Source organism: Euprymna scolopes, chromosome 1, assembly GCF_053919585.1.
Source record: "Euprymna scolopes isolate OS-2025 chromosome 1, ASM5391958v1, whole genome shotgun sequence".
Lineage (NCBI taxonomy): Eukaryota > Metazoa > Mollusca > Cephalopoda > Sepiida > Sepiolidae > Euprymna > Euprymna scolopes.
Window position 1 is genome coordinate 100,454,125 of NC_136482.1, and position 9,446 is coordinate 100,463,570.

A 9,446-nucleotide genomic window follows, 5' to 3' on the forward strand; every position below is an offset into this window, starting at 1 on the left:
AGTAATAACATTATTGAGAATGAAAGTAATAACATTAAAAATAAAAAGAATAATAATAATGATAATAGTAATACCGAGAAAAATATAATACAAGTAATAATGATACTATTGATATCAAAACGCATAATGATACCAATAGGACTGTAGCGATACAAGTAATTGTAATAACATTAACTAATAAAAAAAATACGAAAGATAATGTTAACAAATAAAACAACAACAATTTTAATACGAATATTATTAGTAGTAAGAAAAATAAGCATATAGTAATTGTAACAGTAATACAGCCATTAGTAGAAATAATCAGAATAGTAATAACCAAAAATATAAATATGAATAATGTAGTAAAATGGTAATATGGTTGCATAGGTGACAAACAACGCTGAAAATATTGGAGGCGGCAAAACCAGATGTAAATCGGATTGCTGTCAATTACATCAACACTACATTCCGATCGGGGAATCGAGGTCATGAAACAATAAGAGAAAATATTTTAACTGGATTGAAATGGCTAAAAGGCAGAACAATAAGCATTCGAAATTTTAAATCGAATATGAAACTAAGCGAACAATAAGATTCCGATCAAGGAATGTGGGGCGATGTAAATATAAGTCAAGACAAAGACAGAGTCAGACAGAAGAGAGAGAAGAGCCGCCACACTTTTGCCGTTACTACCATACACCACCTTATACTGAGCCAAACGCCCCCTTTGTCGTATTATTACTGTAATATAAATAAAACTTTGTTGATTTAATAAGTTGTTGCTTCATATACAAAAACCATGGTCATCAAAACGCATTTTTGTAAAAGTGCGAACCACAAAATATATAGACGACAATATTACACTATTATATAAATATTAGCAATAATAACAATACTATAATCACTATTACCACCACCACCACCACAACAACAACAACAACAACAACAACAATAATAATAAAAATAAATTTCAACCTCGATTAGCATCACACTAAATAGTTGAGAAGGGTCTAGGAGGATGGGGAGACCTAGAAGAGAAGCAATAGCTAGAGCTCCACTAGATGAGTGCGAATTGTACTGGACCCTTGTGAGGACTTACTACCACCCGAATTACAGTAAAAACAAAAAATGTGAAGAATATAAAAAATAAAAATAGTACTATCAGTAAAAATAACAGAAATAATAACAATATTAAAGTCGCCAAACAATCAACAACAACAACAACAACAGCAACAGCAATAATAATAATAATAATAATAAAGTTATAGTGTCAGCATCGACTGCGACTACACTAATAATAATATTAAAATCGCCACAACCACAATGAACAAAAACAACAACAACAACAACAACAACAACAACAACAAACCCCGGTTAGTTTTCTGCAAAAGTAACTGCTAATGTTGTTATTTTTTCTTATAAAAGTTTTAGGTGAAAATAAATACCTTTAAATTAAATAAAACTGTAACCGTTACTTTTAGCATAAATAAGAAAAAAAACACGGACGTGCTACGATATCTTTTTATTATTATTCTAATTACCAGATTGTTATGTGAAAAATAAATACCTTTAAAATATATAAAATTGTAAATATGTTTTTGGGGTATGAATAAAAAAAACACACACACACAAAACGTGCTACGATAGCTTTTTATTAAATTGTTATGTGAAAGTACAGAAGCCCCATCTGTAGCAATAATAACAATATTAAAATTACACAAACAAAACTAATAATAACAATAAAGCCCAGTCCGTATTCTGCAAAAGTACCTGTTAATGTTCTTAATTTTTAGTGTGTATATATATATATATATATATATATATATATATATATATACATATATATATATATATATATATATATATATATATATATATATATATATATAGAGAGAGAGAGAGAGAGAGAGAGAGAGAGAGAGAAAGAGAAAATAAAGCTGAACGTCGGTGTGTGTCTGGTCACGAATAGGCTCCTATATGGTTGACTATTATAGAAAACTGATCACATATAATGATAGAAGATGTATCGAGACACAGGAATGGGTATGTTTGATCTGGCATAATGATGATTCATTAAAATTGTGGGAGCTGCGTACGTGCCTGGTCCACAAAGTATGGAAATAAAAAATTTAAAAATAAAAAAAAAAACGTTTAACAGTTTTTTTTATATAGATGTACATAATAATAAGTTGATAAGTATGTTTTAACTTAAATAGGGATGGTATAATAAAATTGTTGGGTCTGCGTTCGCGCATGGCCTCCATGAAATGGAAAAAGGCACAAACTTTAATAAAGACTTTTCATATCTATCTGCGTAAGTATACTTTGATAACTATGTTTCAGTTTGAAGAAATATGGTATAATAAAATTATGGGGTGTTCGTTCGCGCCTGACCTCCATAGAATGGAAATATGTCACAAAGTTTAACAAGGTTTTTTAATATAAATCAACAGAATATTGTGATAAGTATTTCAGTGTGAACAGGTATGGTATAATAAATTATGGGGTGTATCTATTTTATTTTTACTTTCATCATATTTTGCTTTCATTTTGATACCCCCAAATTCGAAGCTATCTCTTTACAACCCTTCCTTTTCATAACCTATCATACTATCGTAAATCAGAGTCCATTTTCTGTAGGCTGTTTTGAACCCAGTCAACGACGGGTACTTTTTCTAGTATATATATATATATATATATCAATATATATATATATATATATATATATATATATATATATATATATATATATATATATATTGATATATATTGTATAATATATACAGGAATTTACATTTATATCGGTAGTTAAAATAGACTTAAAATGTGTAAAAATATGGCATATGTTTATATTTAAGTATCGTTTCACGTTTAAAATTATTTTAAACGTTATTTTAAAATTATATGTAATTTCGTTTTAAAAACTGTAATAAATATTAGATTGAAATAGGTTTAAACGGTTTCAAAAGTTGGCGTTTTTATATTTAAGTATATTAAGTATAACATGATCTCGCTCTATTTAAAAACACGTTTTAAAACATTTAAAATTTTAAACTTAAAAATTTTCTCTAGATCTCGTTTATTATTAAATATTATTACCGTAATTAAAACGAAACTAGAGATTATTTTAAAATAAATCTTAAACGTTTTTAAACGCAAAGCGATACTTAAATATTAGTATATACCATCCCCTGGGCACTTCCTAGGTCTATTTCAATCTAAATTTTATTACCCTATTTTTAAACGAGATTAGACATAACTTCAAATTGAACTCTTAAAACGCTTTTAAACGAGACTTAAACTGAATGATAGGGGGGGGGCTTAAAGAAAAATAATAATATAGAAGGCATCATCCCATACTTTTTAATTTATTGCTTCAAATTTATTACCTTATTAAAGTAGCATACAAAAATAAATAAAAATAAAAAAATAAAAGATAAAATTAATAAATAAATAAATAAAAATTATTGTGTGCATATATAGAGTTCCAGTTCCGGTTAAAGACAGATAAGAGTCGGCTGAAGAGAGCCTGAGGCGGACATTAAGAGTAGTCCTCAACTACCGGGCTTGAAACCGTCGGTACCGACTACCGATATAAATGTAAATTCCTGTATATATTATACAAAAAATATATTGCTCTTATTTCGAGAAAGGTTTTTTCCCTAATAATAGAGCACTGTATGGGAATTCTTTTTCTACAAAAAAGTACAAGTGTATATATATATATATATATATATATATATATATATATATATATATATATATATATATATATATATATATATATATATAATCTCGCTAGATTCAGCCTGATGAGTCGTAGACGACGAAACACGTGTAAGTGGATAATTATATTTTAAAAATAACATATATATATATATATATATATATATATATATATATATATATATAAGCATGAACCGAGTTATATGTAGATATAATTTTCACGTTTAATTCTATGTTAATGTAAAAAAAAATCGCTTGAATATATATTGGGTGGAGGACAAAAATACCGTGGTCGAATATCGGTGTGCACGCCTTGGGATAAATTTTACGTTTATGTTAGGTTTTCATAAAATTTATAGGTGACAGTCCGGTTTCCACGTAAGTATCGTTAAAATAAACAAAACTGCTATAATGGTTTTATTATTAACTAGCATTTCAGCCCGGCGTTGCCTGGGTGTTTGGATGTGTCTGTTGAGCAAAAAAAAAAAAGCAAAATAAACAGTGGTAGTAGGAAGGCAGGCTCGAACCCGTACCGCGAAGGAGAGAAAGAACGGGAAAAAACCTGACGTCTATGCTGTTACGACCACCGCCAACCCGAAGCGACATTTTTAAAATTAAGGCTAGACAATGGAAAGGAGACGATGAATTTCAAAAATATAGGCGAAAAAGTCACCTCATCCCCCTGTAGAAAAGATCCCGGTTGAAGGTGAAGATATTAATGTTTTTAGCCAATTTTTCGATATTTGTCGTCTGAAAGGTCGGACTTTAAAACGATACTGATCTTGGTAAAATCCGTCGCCTCTATTGAAAGTTTTACGCAGACATACATACATACATCCATACATATATACATGCATAAATACATTTATATATTGATAACAAAAAATTTTCGACCCAAACCGATTAAAATCTTGCCCTATATCTGAATACCCTTTATGCCAAATTTCAAATGTTTAGACTAGAAATTATCTGAGTAATGTGGTAGAGACCGCAGAGGTCAATTTTCTTTTTAAAGTTTGAGCACTATTATGACCCCTTAATATTTATTGTTTTGGGTTCAAATCAAGCTATTAAGTTAGATCCATGTCCAAGGAACCTAAATCTGAGATTTCAAGTGTTTGGACCCAAAATTGTCGGAGGAGTTTGGTAGAGATCTCAAAGGTCAAATCGTTGAACTTTGACCCCTTAACAGCATAATTTCTTGCCGAAAACCGATCACAAAGATTTTCCCAAATCTCAGTACCCTGTATATCAAATTTCGAGTCTGTAGACTTTAAATTGACAGAGTTATTGCGTAGAGAAATGTACACACACAGACACACAGACACGTTCACTTTTATAGATATAATAGAGTAAAAGAAAATATATACGTATACATGAATATATATGGAAACAATTTTGTGTCTACTGTAAACTTTTTACGCAAATATTATGTAAGTATAAATCATGTAGAATATCAGCATGAATATAATTACACGTAATAGTTAACTAAAGATGATCATCCCATAAGAAAACCGAAAAACTAATAGGGAATTAATTAAAATGAATGTTTAAAAGAATATGCAAATTAGCTAGATCTTTTGCTAGTGAATGCAATTCCAGAATATATATAAGAAAATTGTATTTTCCTTTTAAATAAATAGAAAAGAGGGTTTTATATATGAATATCAATACACACAAAGGAAAAACGAATTTATAGGAGTATAGATAGATAATAATAATTAGTAATGATGATAATAAAAATAAAAATAATAATAATAGTCATAAGAGTGGTAATCGATGTAGGATCTGTTTATGTTCGAATGCCGAGAAGTGATGCAGAATCATATTTTAAAGTTTAAAATAAATAAAACGTTTTAAACAAAACAGCTATATTTTTAGTAGTAGCATTAAAAACAATACTACTAGTACTACTACTACTACTATTACTACTACCACTACTACTACTACTACTAATAATAATAATAATAATAATAATAATGATAATAATAATAATAATAATAATAATAATAATAATAATAATAATAATAATAGTCATAACAGTAGTAATCGAGATAGAACCGTTTATGTGCGAATGCCAAGAAGCGATGCAGAATCCTTTTTTTTAACGTTGGATGTAATGAAGCTTATTTAAAGATTTAAAAAAATAGGTTCCTACTGTTCAGGCCCTTTGTACCTATGAATGGCGAAAGCATATGGAGAAAATTGAGCAATCCATCATTGTGTGTCTGGAGCTAAATGATTTATGTAAATATTGGTTTTATACTGGAAACAAAAGTAAATAGAATGTAATAAAGTTATATGATAGAAGAATCTTTTATCTGATTAAACGTATGCGAAATCGACTCTGTGAATGAATATTCTGTGTTCAAAAATACGAAATCTTAATCGGAAGAGCGACTGTTTCTAATGTTAATGTGTGTATGTGTACCGACTATTCCGTCATTCTGTCAAACTAAGAATGAAAGGGGGCGTCTATTAATTCAAGTTTTTACTCAAACATAATATGTATAAAATGACTGCATTTAAAAAGGTGAATAAAGTTTTGGTGGTTTGTGGCTATGTAAGGCTATGATAAAAAGACCCAGCGTTTTCAGGTTTCGTATGAGGACTTAATGAAAGGGAAATATTTTCTACTACCTATGTAGAATTACGTATTTAAGAGAGTGAATTGAAGAGGATAAATTATAATAATATTATTAAATGGTGATAAAATGTGCGTATACCTGCGTGCAAAAATACTGCAGTATTAACTGAAAATGGTGAGTATAAAAGCATAGAAATTGCCTCGCTGTTTTCCTTTAGTATCGAAAATGGTAAAGGGAAAAACCGAACATTTTTATTAAGTATAGAGATTACAAAATGTAATTCAATGGAATATATTTTTAAAATGTACTACTTATTTGAATAAGTTAACAAACTTTTATATTTATTTAGTCTTGAATTCCATAGAATTTCTGTTTTCTTTTACGTTCGAATATATAATTTATATCAAGAAAAACCAGAATACGATCTGCATATGAATAAATGGTTGCTAATGATACCTGATTAATACAATAATTTTAATACCGTCTAATAAATATCGTAAATTTAATTAATCTACCAGACTATTCTGATTAACTTAAATAATGTAGTATTGTTTTATAATACTACTACTACTACTACTACTACTAATAATAATAATAATAATAATAATAATAATAATAATAAACTGTATAATTTTAAGTTAACCACCCTGCACCCCTGCCTCTCGCCCTCCTTTCTCTGTGTGTGTGTGTGTGTGTGTGTGTGTGTGTGTGTGTGTGTGTGTGTGTGTGTGTTGTGTGTATGTAACCATAAACTGGCACCACACCAAATAAGTGAGGGTCAAGGAGGATGAAAAGACCGAGAGAAAGCACCAGCCAGACCCCCACTGGATGACTGCAAACAGATTTGAGACCTAGGGAAGGCTTATTGCCAGCCAAATGTCAGTGATGACTAATGATCGCTGCCAACGAAAAATCAATGGTAAGTGGCTGTTGTGATAACTTCATTTGCAAAGTTTATCGAAGGATGTGGCGCGTACTGGAAATCTGGTGAAATTTGTTGTCCGACTCCAGAGAACACCACAAGTTGGTCTAAAAAAATCTTTGATGTTAGCCTGTGACTATTCCTAGTGAGTAAATAATAATAATAATAATAATAATAATAATAATAATAATAATAATAATAATAATAATAATAATGAAGATAACATTTAATTCGGCAGATTTTTGTTTTAAAAATGTAACAAAATGTTACTTGTACTTGGATTCCGTAGAATTTCTGTTTTCTGTGTTTGTTTGTTTTTTTGTTTGTTTGTTTGTTTGTTTGTTTGTTTTTTTTTTTTTGCTGTTTTTGCTTTGTTTTTTTTGTTGTTGTTATTTTTTTATTTTTTGCTTTTTTTTTTGTTTTTTTTTTTGCTTTTATTATTCACGTTCGACGGTTAATTTTTAGTAATAAAAACATAATACTACGATCTGGATATAAAAAAATAGAAATACAAAACTTATAACGTTAAAACCAAAGTCTAAAAATTGCGTCAATAAGCATGAATCTGTGTTGAATTCACGAGGCTATGCCAGATCTTATTGACCGACAATGAAGTGTTACATAAAGAAATGGAAAGAATAATTTCGCAAGAATCAAATAGAAATGACAAACAAATTAAAGTGATTATTCGTTTCCGAAATCCGATTTGAATCTAAGAAAAAAAATATCAATCAACTTTTTTTTTCTTTTTTTTTTACATAGGCATCACCACTTATCAAGGCCAAGAGGCCACTCGAGGAGAAGGGTTAAAGAGTGTACTGCAGAAATTGGACAATATAGTAATCGTTAGCAATGGAAATTCGGTAAATTTGTTAACTTATATGGAACAGCTCATCAAAAACTTGTTTACGTTAGACTTGAAGACAACCATATTGTAGTCAGCTGAAAAGCGGAAAAAAGGAAGACAATTCCAAAGGCGTGCAGTTCTAAGAAAGAAGCTTTGCTAATGGAATCTACGTTTAGGTTTAGGCACAGATAAAGAGTGGGGGAAATTAGTGATAGTGTTTTCTGCTAGACAGGTGTTTCTTGTGAAAGTTTGGCGAGGGGGGTGGCATGGAGCTTAGCTGAGCGCTTGCCATGAAAATAACGATAAAGCAGAGACAAACTCGCAACATCTCTTCTGTGAGATAGAGGTTGCAGGAAAGAGAAAAGGACATCCCCTACGAGGCTCGAAGTCTATTTTGAATTCTATCAAAGCAGTGCAAGTCCTTTCTAGCAGCTCCTGCCCAAATGTGGCAACAGTACTCCATCCTTGGACTACCTGGCTCTTATATAGATAGAGAATTGCATCAGCAGTGAGATATCTACTGAATCGATAGAAGGATCCCACTATTTTTCCAGCGGCCTTGGCAACGGATTTTAATTCCACTTCAGATCAGGAGTAAAGGTCAAGCCCAGAAGCTTGTCAAAACATGAGGCCTCCCAAAGACGAGAGCCATTCATTTCAATTGATGCTAGATGTGGATCAGAGCGCTGATAACATAAAGATAAAAGCTTGGTTTTAGATGCATTAAAAGTAACAAGCCACCTCTTTCCCCATTGTACCACTTGCTCAAGATCAGAGGAGAGAGAATTGGAGAGAACTTGGTCGTTTACGGTCTTAGATGTGCTACCAAAGATATTAGTGTCATCAGCATAAATGTCTACGAATGATGTAAAGATGTGATTTTGAAGATCATTAGTGTAGATCAGGAAGAGAGTTGGGCCCAGGATGGAAACTTGAGGGACTCCAGCATTAATACTTCGGGCCTCTGATTTCTGCCCATCAACCACTACTCTTATGAACCTATCATAGAGAAATTATTTAATAATTGAGAAGACATTTCCAGCTATACTGTAGCTGGAAATCTTGTGAAGTAAACCTTTTTGCCATACTCTATCAAAGGCCTTTGATATGTCAAGAGCAATTGCCCTAGAAAAGTAGCCTCGTCGAGAGATTCGCTAATCCTATGAGGTATCTGTAAGCACATCTGCTGTAGATCTAGCAGAACGGAAACCATATTGCTTGTCACTAAGAAGGTTATTTTTGCTGAGATGGCTGATTACTTTGGTATTTAACACAGATTCCAGCAACTTACTCATTACGCACAGGAGATTTATTGGCCTGTACTGAGAGAGAGATGAACGATCACCTGAATTCTTAAATACAGGGCATACTGATGAGATTT